Below are 12,654 nucleotides of genomic sequence, written 5' to 3' on the forward strand. Positions count from 1 at the left end.
TAACAATAGATTTCCATATTTCAAAAAATCCCCTCAAAGTAAAGATTTAAGGGTACCAAATGATTGAGACCACTGAGCATCTGGCAAAACTTGAAGAAAACAGACCCCAAAAAGGCACATCATTGAGAAATTCAGAACACTTGCAACAAAGAGGCTTCTATAAGATTTTAGAAAGAGGAAGTGGGGGCAGGGTTAAGATTTGGGTCTCCTCTGTGATAATGGGAGAGGAGGACAGACACGGGAAAGGGGGCAACCTCTGATTTTCCTTGACTCTTTGGTCACGGTTGTGTTAATCAGGAATCATAACAGCATCCCAGGGGAAACTGGAAAGAAGGAATGCTTCAAAATCCCAAAGGAAAATGTCTTCCAACCCTGATTGAAAGACCCAGCTCCACTCCAACCAGGAGTAAAGAAACTTTACACATGGTAAATTACAACCTTGGACCTCTGATAAAAACTCTCCCCTCGGGAAGGATGGCATGGTTAGTAAATCAGGGAGCAATCAGAGAAGGGATAAACCACAAGATGAGGCAGAGGACAGGAGAAAGAGAAAAGGATGCTCAGGAGGCCCTAGGAGAGAGCCGGACACAAGGCAGAGCAGACCAGGCAACCCAAGGAGAAAGACACAATGGAACACCTCCTCCATCTCAAGGTGCCCAGAGGAGAGTCAGCAACACCGGGCTTGAAACTGATCAGACGTTGAAAACTAAAACCAGGGGAAAGCTTCATGGCATGGGTCTGGGCAAGGATTTTTTCTGGATATAATTCCCAAAGCACAAGCAACCAAAGCAAGGACAGACAAATGAGAGGACATCAAACTTAAGAGTCTCTTCGCAACTAACACTGAACAGGGTGCAGGGACAACCTGCACAATGGGACAAAATATTTATCATATTTGGATAGATTATACCCAAAATATAGTCGTGGGGGCTAAGGGCATTTGATGTATCCACCAGGGAATGATGTACCGTGGGTCGATGATATGAAATAGCACACAAGAAAGACAACTAACAGCAACACAGATGCAATAAGAACAGTGTCATGTGCAAATTCTAAGAGAAAGAGTTTTATGGTGTAGAATCAGTTATGGACATTAGCAACATACTTAGAAACACCAAGCCCAGTTCTGCAAGAACTCCTGTACATTCAGGGATATACTGCAGGCACACAAGAAAGACTGAGTGGTGGCAAGAAGCAGGACTGACAACTGGGAAGAAGATCTGGAGTAGGGAATGAAGAACATGAAAGAAATGAAACAAAAGAGGTACCTCCTGGTGCTAAAAAGGCTGCTCAGGCTCCTGAGGAGGAGGAAGAGGAAAGACTCATCCATCCACACCAGACCAACAAAACCCACCCACTACCAGACCCCACCCCACCCCCTCAAGGGTGAGACAGACAGACTGGGGACCAAGAAAAAGAAATGGGACCAAGCAAAAATAAAGGGGGTTTAAAAATGTGAAGATCAGAACTCCAAGTCTGGCTCTAAAACTTGCAAGTTTTATAACAAATTATTTTACCTTTCTGTGCCTCAGTTTCCATATATGAAAATATGTATATAAACATACATATAAAAAGACACCAGGAACTTCTTACAATAATTGTGATGATTAAGCTATAAAACATTCTACAAATACTAGATTTTTTTTTTTAAGCCCTGAAACCAGAAAACAGCCTAAACTTAAAATGCCCCTCATTAGGCACACAAATGTACACAATGCGCGTCTCTCTAGGATAATTAGGCCACAGATGGGAATTCTCATGGTTTTCCCACCTGCTACCCAGTAGATAATTCTGAAAATTACATTTTTTAATCAACTGTGGTAATTTAATTTTTTTTTTTTTTTTTTGGTAAGTTTCAACTAGTCTCATTCTTGGCAAGACCAGACTGAAAACAAATTTGGGAGCCCTTAAACAGAAAGGAAATCACAATGAGTCCTTTGTCAAAGCTGAGCAACAAGTTAACAGCCAGGAAAGCAAGGGAGCCCGACTTCACACTCCCCTCACCCAGATCATACCACACAGGATCCAGAGGGACAATTCTTCCCCTGAAGCAAATTTCCATTTCAGTTTCCTAATCTTAAAGTCAACACACCAGGGCAGCCACACTTGGCAGAACACAACCATGACCAGAGTCAAGGAAAATCAGAGGTTGCCCCTATCCAGTGTCTGTCCTCCTCTCCCATTATCACAGAGGAGACCTTTACCACTGTACACAATCTGCTCACCTCCACCACAGAAACTTCCACCATACCCCACAGACGGGCTGCTAGGCTAGGCCTTTTCTCACTGCCTCTGCCAATCAACAGCCCTGCTTTCCCTCTAAAATCTTAGGAGTCTTCTCTGCCTGCCTCAAGTTCTTGGTTCACCACAGCCACACCAGAATTTGTCAAGAGTGTACATGCACATGAAAATATCCCAAACCAGGAGAGAGCCACTGTGTCAATCGGCAAACACTAGCATCTAGATTTTATTTTAAAGTTGGCTGATAAAGAGTAAGGAGCATCTTCAGACACTGAGTATGATACACTAAAATACCTAAGATAATTAAGGATAAATTATCAGTGTATACTTACTGTATAAACTTACTCTATTGAATGTGATCCTGACAGGGAAAAAACTTCACTTTGCAATCATGGTGAAAAACGGACTATATTCTAAAAATGTTATTGATAGTTAATACAACTTCCTTACAATAAATACATCAATATATCTGTTTTGCAGGATACCACAGAAATGATGGGCAGACAGACATGCCACCCATTTTCTTTGTCTTTCCTACTGTGACCACTAGCACTGATAATAATGACCGCCACCACAAGGGTTACATAGAACATGACAGGTACTGTCTCACATCTTTTCCATGGGTTTAGTAATTTAATGCTCTTACAACCCTAGGAGATAGGGATGACATCTTTATTTTGTAGAGGAGAAAAGTAAAGAATAGAGAACTTAAAACACCACCCTGGACACCAGAAAAGGTAGCTTGGAGCAGGATGCAAATCTTGGAGCAGAATTGGAGCTGTTAAGCCACTCTCCAGTGCCCTCCACTGGCTTTCAAATCAGCCACCTCTGTAAAAGGTGGAGGCTTGCAAGTCTAAAATGCCAGACTTGACCAAAACAGATGTTTAATGACTAGAAAATGAGCACTTGCAAGCTTGAATTAGCCCACAGTCTCTTTGGACTAGAAAATGTTTTTAAAGTATTGCTCAAAATGATATCAGCACATAAATAAGAGGGGATAAGGTGGAGGAAAAGCAGAAAAAATTCTGATGTCTGCATTTGAGTCACAATAAAAACCTAGAGACACATATTTATTTAAAAAAAAACTTTGTGGAACTAGTGGCTGCAAAATATGATGATGCACATTCAAAGTCTCATTTATTTGTCATAATTATTTGCATCCTTTTTTTTTCTAAAATAAAATCCCAGCCCCAGTAAACTTTCCCATGTATTTCATCAAATAAAATATGCTTAGGGTATTTTACATTTGAAAACGCTCCACAATATCTTCAACAGGTATTTCACACTATTCACAGGATCAACATTCTTAGAACAAAGAAGAAAACAAAATATAAGTCTACTCAAACCCCAGGACTGACCACCAACAGGCTAGTCACAGAGAAATCAAAGCTCCCAACTTCAGAGTGATCATTTACACTTTCAGACACTTTGGCCAAAAACAATTCACACATGACACAGAATATCAAGAAGCCATTGCAGGCACTGGAGTCAGAAGCTTTATGTTTTCATCAGCCTCAAAAGTCCCACAGAGTCAGCTCACCTAGGACCTCATCCATTCCCTGGTAGTAGGCCACCTGGAACTGAAGGAGAAGCTGGCTAGGAAGCAGGAAGGATAAATTTATTTCATAATGAAACAAAAAAAAAGGAACTTTAGGACCATCAAGTTCATATGCCCCATTTTAAAAATAAGAAAACAACTCAAACTCTCACAGGAGCACGTAACTTCAAAGATCAGAACTCAGTTATCTATCCGAGAGCCGCTTCCTCTGTTGATGCAATCTTTTGATGTTCTTAATACATGCAGTAGGGCACCTGTACGTTTGGTAGTTACATTAAAATCACTGGCCTTCTTTCCCTGGACAGTGTACTTTCCATTTTGGATAGAACTGTACCTATTTCATATTTTAGACTAAAAACAAAGTCTGACCATAACTTCAAAATGATCCATGAACCTAAATGTCCTCAGTGCTCATCTATCCTCATTACAAATGAGCAAAGATTTCACAATGAAGAAAGTAACACGTTTCATTATGTTATACTTTGCATTGACCCCGGACATTTATTCCAAAACATCACGGCACAGCATCACACATCACATTTCTATGAATAAAATGGGAAATACTTGTAATAAGCAATATCTTAAGGGCAAGAAAATTAAAACAGAGAAGTTAAATATTGTGTTTGAGGCTACCTAGCAGGGTCTATATGCAAAACTGAATAAAACTTCTCATGTCCTAGGATACATTGATAGCATTACTAAACATATATTATTTTTAAAAAACAATCAGGAAAATCATATTAAGAAAAAAAACTACCAAAAGAAAGCAAACTTCAAATTTGGTTATTTGGTGTGGCTCTAGGGATGGAATCAAGGAACTAACTCATGCTAGGCAAGTGCTCTACCACTAAGATAACATCCTTAGCCCTTTGTATTTTGAAACATGGTCTCACTAAATTGCCCAGGTTGGCCTCAAACTTAAGATCCTCCTACCTTAGCCTCTCTAGCTGGGATTACAGGCAGCAAATACCCTGTCTGCTAATTTTGAGTGTGTCTGTTTTGTTGGTGTTCTCCTTTCTTTTGGGGGGGTGGAGGTGGGGGTAGGCAGGTATCTGTTTGTTTGTTTGTTTGCAGTACTGGGGTTTGAACCCAAGGGCACTTTAACACTGCACTATATCATCAGCCCTTATTATTTTTCATTTTCAGACAGTCTCTTTCTAAATTGCCCAGTCTGGCCTTGAACTTGCAATCCATCTGCCTCAGCCTCCCGAGCTGCTGCAATTACAGGCATGCATCATCATGCCTGGCTAAACTTCAAGTTTTAATAAGTCAAAGTCTAACCTTTATAGTCTCACCAGAATGTCTGATAGTTTTAATATGAAATACGTTGGACACTTAGATTTTGATTTCTCAAATCCACTTACTTCATTCACTTATGTGCCCCCAACCCCCCCCCCCAAAAAAAAAGGAAAATCCTAGCTACAAAGCAATTTATTAGAAGAAAAACATGATGGGCTGCCTTAAAAATAAATATAAGACATTTAGGTCATCAGAGTATCTGAGGAAAATTCTAAATTTTATTTTCTTGGTTCTTTACAAGATGTTACAGAAAAAAAGCTTGCCCCTGCAGGTCTGGTCTCTGCATCAATGTGCACATATGATGTGCATCCCCATCCATAGGGAGTATGGAAAACTGTAAGCACAATCAACACCCTTTAACCTACTTTCCACAGTGTTTTTCCAGTGCCCTTCTGCCTTTGGGCTGGTCTCAGCTTCTGTGCAGCCAGAATTCACAGTGGCTTAGGCCAGAAAAAGTGAAGATGTGTCAAGGAGATTTTTTTTCATGCACACAGGAGGGGGACAAATAAGCAACAGTGACAGTGGAGAAGGGGGAATACAGCACCAATTTATCTTGAACTCCGGAGTTGCTCCAGGTACCACGTGACCAGTAAGAAACAGCTATAAAGCATGGAAACTGAGGCCAAAATAAATAAGTGCAGGAGGTAAGGCCTGGGAAAGAGTTAGCGTAAGTGTGCACCCCAACATGGAAAGCCAGCCAGCAGTAGCATGCACAGGAGGGCAACAAAGGCACAGCAAACAGCGAAAAGAGGTACTGAGCAAGAGCAGTGCCAAGGCTATCCTCAACCCCATGCAGAAAAGCATGGGCAGGGCTTGAGCTCTCCATGCAGCAGCCTGCAGGCACCTACCCCAGAAGGAAAAGATGGTCTGAGTCCAAGGACAGTTCCAAAGAAAGCAGTTCCAAGGACAGACACTTTTAACAGGACTTAGGAGTAGGGAAAGCTTCAGGAAGGGAGTGGGGGAGGGAAGACAGAAAAGCAACCATGCTATGATTTAAAGAACTTTGTCGGGCATCAATACCAGCCCATCAGTCATGCAACATACATGGAACCCAGATTCCACTGGCTATCCTTCTTTACAGAGCATCTGCAAGGGGATTTGCTCCTGGGTGGTTTGTCGGTAGTTTTCTGAAGCCTGGTTTTTGTTGCCCCCTTGCCATTCTACCTACAGTGAAGATTAATACCGCTCGCTGCGTATGGCATCATGACTGAGAAATTCGACACTCCTGGCGCTAGGTGTAACATTATGCAGCATATCCCCCCCACCCTTGGAGTACGAAAGAGTTCAATTTAACAGAAAGTGCTCCCTGCACTGAGGGAAGAAGTGAAACTTCATCTGAGTATTTGCCATGCTCTAGTCTACACACAGACTCAGAAAAGTCATCTGTGAAAACGAAAATTGTGATACCATCTACACTGTCCAACCAAGATCAGGTTGTTTCAAAGTTACAGCAAACTCCAACTCAACCCAAACACCCAGTTTACCATAATTGGTTTTGGCTTTAATTCTACATGGAAAAGAGGAATGGAAAAACATTTAGAATCCATGTCTGCCTTCCTTGGGAAGGAGGAGGGTGAAATTCATCTCAGTGGAAAAATAAATCTGCATACTTCCCCCCTCTCTCGTGGGGCCTGGAAAGGAGGGGAAGGAGGAGACCTGGGGAAAATATTAATGGGTCTTCAGATGAGCCAAAGGAGGCCCAGATCTGGGTCTGAGCACAGGGCCAGAGAAAGTTGTAGTGCTGTGCAAAACTAAAAGCTCAGAATGATTTTTTTTTTAAGTTGCTGAGGGAGAAAAAGACTGACCATGATGATCTGCCAGGCCCAGCTGCTGGATCCTGATGAGGCACTTTTAAAAGAGACATGGTCTAATATTTAATTTAGAGCTTTTTTTTTGTTGCTGAACTTCTGAACTTTTCAGTTTACTTCATCATAAAGGTCATTCAACATGATCTTTAGGAGTAAAAAAGGAAAAGGGAGCTATGTTCATGTGTGGGTGGCCACAAAGGACAAGGGGGACAGCAAGTTCAAGATGAAGGACAGAAGTAGAGCAGGAGTATAGCTGCCCACAACCTCCAACCCTCCCCCAGAGACTAAGAGGGCTACCTGGCCTCCACCTATCACTCAGGTCACTGCACTCACAAAGAACAGGTGACAGATGCATCTTTTACATTCTAAGAACCACATTTAAAAGCAACTGGAATGGAGATTACCATGGTGTTTCTGAAACCCAGGTACTCGGTGTACATTTTAAAGACAAAGGGTAAAAAACAAGAAAGCCCAGGATGTTAGAGTGAAGGGAAGAATCATAGATGAAGTAAGACAGATACTGAAACTCATGAAAAGAGAAAAACGCTGAGAGTCAAATTCAACCACTTTTGAGCTATGTAATCTTTGATAAGTTTCTCGGAATTTTAGTTTCTTCCTCTGTAGTAAGGGTGTAAAGGAATTTCCCTCATAATTTTGTCATCATTTAAATAATATGTGCAAAAGCATTACCAATATAAAAATGCACACCCATACACGGCAGTGTTAGAAGTAAAAAAAAAAAAAAAAAGTAAATGTTTTGAAATTTAAGATGATCAGAGCTGCTACTGTGAACCTGAGATTGTTGTTTCTACCTTTTGTTGACTGAAATGTTCAGTGGCCTCTGTTCAGAGGTTTCACCTCTTTGAACTTTACTCCTGGCAGAGCACTCAACACAGCCTGCTAGAAGACACAGTACTTTCTAGTACACAGTGCTGAGGGGGGCAGAACCATCACATGAACTAGATCCAGGCCACAGTCCCTGGATTCCCTTGTGGGGTTCAGTACTTTTGACACAAATGAAAATACACCTTTTGAACTGGGGTCTTGAGGCACTGTTCCACACAGTAACACTGTTCATCAGAACCACAGGTCACAATTATTTTCTCCTTCTTATGTATCAGGTTCCACACCGGGCATTTCAGATAGATTCTTTCGAAACGTCCCAATGCTTTTTAGGTTTAGTTATTAAGTTCAACCTTATAAACAAAGATACGGAGGCCCGGATATGGTACATAACTTGCTCAGAGGTTACAGAGCCATGAGTGAGAAGCTGGGTTTCAACATAGAGAAGGTGGGCTCTGGAGGCTGGCTTTTAATCACTGTAAGTTTCATGATATTTTTTTAGTACATTCTAAGTATCAAAGAAAGAAGAAATCAAGTCCAGGAAAATTTTAATATAAGTATATTACAATTTTTCCTAATTTTGCCTCAAAAGGGCCAAGCCAGATATTGATTTTTTCGATTAGATTCTACGTCCATTTTATTTCAGTGATATTTGCAGATTCTGAGACTTCAGGTAAGAAAGATACTTTTCATCTCAGTTTCTTTACCTATAATTGAAAATGCTCTAAATGATGCCTCAAATTCAATCAAATAGTAAAAATTTACTCTGTAAACCCTGCCATACCCTCCCAGTAATTCCAAGGATATTATGATATTTGCCTTCTGGAATACAGTGAGGATCTCTGAGCATATACATATGGAATATTCTGAAGAAAGCACCTTCCTAAATAAACACTGCATTTCTGTGAATTCATAAGGTACTACAGAAATCAAGGTGATACACCTTTATGTTTTCTTTATATGATAGCTTTGTGAAATACACTGTTTCTGAATAAGAAATGTTAAAGTTGTGCCTTTTTAACTACAGTTGTTAAGAAGTAAACAAAAGACTGCTAAGCTTAAAACAATAAGCAAAATGATTTTGTTTTAATTTATTTATTTTATTTATTTTTTAATTAATTAATTATTTTTGGCGCTCTGGCTTGCTATTCAGAATGAAACTGCCAGCACAGTCTTCCCCAGTTGTCTGAGACTGTGGTTACCCTATTTCTAATAAACAAGGCAGCTTCCTGTCTCTGGCTTGTCATTGCTAAATCAGGGCTCAATCCTGGCAGCTTTCGCAGTCCTGACCCCTGAGTGCACTCATGCTAAGGAGTGTCTGCTTCTCTCTGTACTTGTTGGAAAAAGTCCTCAGCAGAGTACCTCCTGCCTCTGGAATCTTAAATACTTTCATCGGTGATGCTGAAAAAGAGTGAACTTTTTTACATTCAAAACTTGGTATCTCGTTCTCTCTAAAATTTATCTCCATTTGGCTGATGTATCTCAACTAAGTCTCTAAAGAGATGAAGCTCTGTGTACACTTTTAGATTTTTTGCTACTGGCTAAACAGTATCTAGTAAACAATTCCATAATCAATCAAACATCTATTTAAGCTTTTGTTAAGGACTTGTAATGACAGAACCAACACGACAGAATTCAGTCTGAAAATTAAAAAGCATTCCATTTACAAAATAATTCTTTACGAGTGATAGAACATTTATATAAAGATTTAAAATGCAATCTGCCAGCATTTCCTTCCACTTTGGGGTTCCTCTGGAGTAATTTACTGTCCAAACTGGTATTCAATTTATTTTCAATATGCTGATAAATTCTATGTATGTCCCAATTGCTTTACTTGGTTCATCATCTCCTACAGGATTGTGTAGAGTTGCACTTCTGACCTTCTTAGAGTTTTTTTGTTTGGTTGGTTTTTGGTTTTGGTTTTGGTTTTGGTTTTTTGTATTTTTTTTTTAAAGGGGAAGAAAAGGAAAAAGTCTGTCTATAAACAAAAGCTTCCCTCACCAGGTCCTGGCCATGGCTCGCTCGCACTCGCGCTCTCTCTCTCTCTCTCTCTCTCTCTCTCTCTCTCTCACACACACACACACACACACACACATCAACACTGTCTAGACACCAGGAGATCACCTGAGAAGGTGGGAGATCACGCTCTCCCTCCTTCTGCCCTGCCAGGGCCAAGGCACAAGCCCTCCTGCTTCCCAGAGGCGACAGGGACCCTGAAATGGTGAAAGGGGGATACTATTAGTCAGCAGGGAAATTTTCTGCTTCTGAAAACCTCACGGAGCTTCCTCTGCGCGGCACCTCCAGCTACCTCTGCGTGCACCGTGTCAGGGTATTAAAATAGCTCAGGCTTGATGACTTCACTAGTTCTCACCAACAGGCCAGTTGGCAGAATGCTAATGCAGTCTGCTCCGGGTGGAAGACATTTTTTCCTTCCCTGCCACCCCCTAATAGGAATGCTTAGTTTTATTTTGACTCTGGAAGAAGTCTCCTTTCTGAGGTTCAATTCAGCTCCAACCTAATGCAAATATCTCAGGATGCCTTTAAAAGGCTTCAACTAAAAGAGGTCACCTAAAGCCACGACAAGCATCCAGACTCTATTATAATCTCGTATGTGAAATCTCAAGGACATCAAATCTGCGAGGTAAGCTGACCTTCTATATAACACATTGGCATTCCATCTGAGGGCCAGATACCTTCCTCAGGAATATTAGTGATAACTGATAACCACTCAGAATCTTAAGGTCTTATTTCTCATGTTTACTGTTACTACCAGTACAGAGGTCAACATATAAAGTATCAAAGTAAAATTTAATTACCACTACTAATCAACATAAGATGACAGAGGGCCTTTTAAAAGGCAATGTGCTTGCCATCACAGCAAGCTTTAATGATTAATGCTCAGATGGATTTTGAAATTTAAAAAAAAAGTAGAAGGCCCTATTCATGCAATTAAAAAATATGGTCTTCTGTATTAGATTACCAAATTATATTTTAGTATTTGTAATTTTCCTTAGAATTTTTCACTTCCTCTTGTAATTACCACATACTAGTAAGAGAATATTCTATGAGAAAAGTACGGCCTTCTGATGTTCCAGTATCATAACTCAGTGCTATGTCCACACTGCACTTTGATTCCAAAAGAGAGCATTTAGATTAACTGCTTCAGTGCCCTATGGACATAAGATTTATGCCCAGAGAAAAAGCTCCCATATGACTCAACAGACACAGAGCTAATGAAATAATCTGGTTCACTGGTTTAAGATGGTTCCTCTAAAAGGGGTACAATCACTATTCCCAAAAGAGAGAAAAATCACTAACATTCTATTCCCAGCACCCCTCAGTTGCTCTGTCGGTTACAAACAGCATCTAAGAAGCACTGACATCTTGCAACCACAATGGAAAACCTTCTTTCTCCACCTAGTCCCACCCAAAATGTCACAGAGAATTTTTCAGAGAACACATGGGCACATATGACAGTGATCTTTTAAAACGTTTTACTATACAATGATTTGCTTATTCTGTAAGCCTTTGCTGAATATCTTACATGTGGCAGATGTAGGGGTATATACTACCCACAGAGATGAAGGTGACACCACCGATACAGCCTTTAAGAATTTCACTCTATTTTTAGGTATTAGACAACTACATGCCCTTAAAAAAAAAAAGACAGAGAGAGACATGGACTGCTACCATTTTTTCTGTATTCATGCAATCATTTTTAAAAATTCAGTCTAGATGACATATCCATGGAATTGTTAGATTCCTTAAACTGTAACAAATAGGAGCATTTAGGGAGCAGTTTAGAGAAATCTTCATGAAATTAAGTCATGTGTCTTCCTGCTACAGAAGCTAATAAAGATACATGGAAAGTCTGAATGCTGAAAGGTCAATTATAAATGCTAATACAGATAAAATAATTCAAACACTGATGGAACAGACTGAGTATTTTGTGATGGTAACTGTACTAACCATAAAATTTTAGAACCATAAAAGATCTTAGTTACATCTAAAAATCTCACGTGACTAGTGATGCCTAGAAAGGTTGTATGATTTGTGCAAAGTCACACAAGTGTAAATTACCACTTTGGAACCCACACTAAGTTTATTTTATCCTGTTTTCCCACTGTCCTACTGAGTCTGGTTCACATACACATGTACACACATTACTGTGTCTGATTCGCACACGCACACAAGCATTGTATTTTTCATCGGATTCACACGCACTATATTACTGTGTCTGATTCATATACAGGCATATGCCTGTATATACTGTGGTTCATACATACAACTTACATGTATGTATCCTATTGCTGTCTGACATCTACAAATATATACTTTATACTACTTTAATTTTATGCACATTCATATTGGCATATATACACACACCTCAAAAGTTAATCTCTTTTTTCAAGTGAGAAATTCAAATGTGAACCACCACCCAGTAACTATTTCAAAATTATAATTTATATTATGAGGCAATTTATCTGGACCCTCATTTAAGATCTAAGTCTTCCCAGGGACTGGAAAGGAGTAAGATCCGTGAGGATGCAGAAATTTAGTGAGCTCACAGGCGTTCATTCACATGAAGTCTTTTGTTTTATTGTCAAGGATAAGAACATCAGTGACATTTGTGTTGTGATGTTTTCCATACCATGGAGTAGGAGAAAAGATTTGCACAGAAACTGAGAATAATATTCTATGCCCTTGCTCTAGGACAAATTTCCAGTCTCTGACCCCATAACACAGTGCAGGAGTGATGTGGGGGAAGTGCATCCACAACATGGCTGGGGACTCTGGCTACAGAGTGTGACCTGAAGGGACAATCTTCCTTCTGCTCAAGGGCTGACAATATGGAGAGCTCTGAAAGATCTCTCTTGATGTAGGATTCTTAGAGGAGTTAAAGGA

The 12,654-nt window shown here is 40.1% G+C and overlaps 1 protein-coding gene across 2 annotated transcripts in view; it reads right to left on the reverse strand.

Annotated features, from left to right (window-relative positions):
• Positions 1-12,654, reverse strand: part of Klf12 (KLF transcription factor 12) — a 426,606-nt gene that overhangs the window by 348,892 nt on the left and 65,060 nt on the right. The gene's annotated exons all lie outside the window — the stretch shown is intronic.

This window comes from Urocitellus parryii, chromosome 2, assembly GCF_045843805.1.
Source record: "Urocitellus parryii isolate mUroPar1 chromosome 2, mUroPar1.hap1, whole genome shotgun sequence".
Lineage (NCBI taxonomy): Eukaryota > Metazoa > Chordata > Mammalia > Rodentia > Sciuridae > Urocitellus > Urocitellus parryii.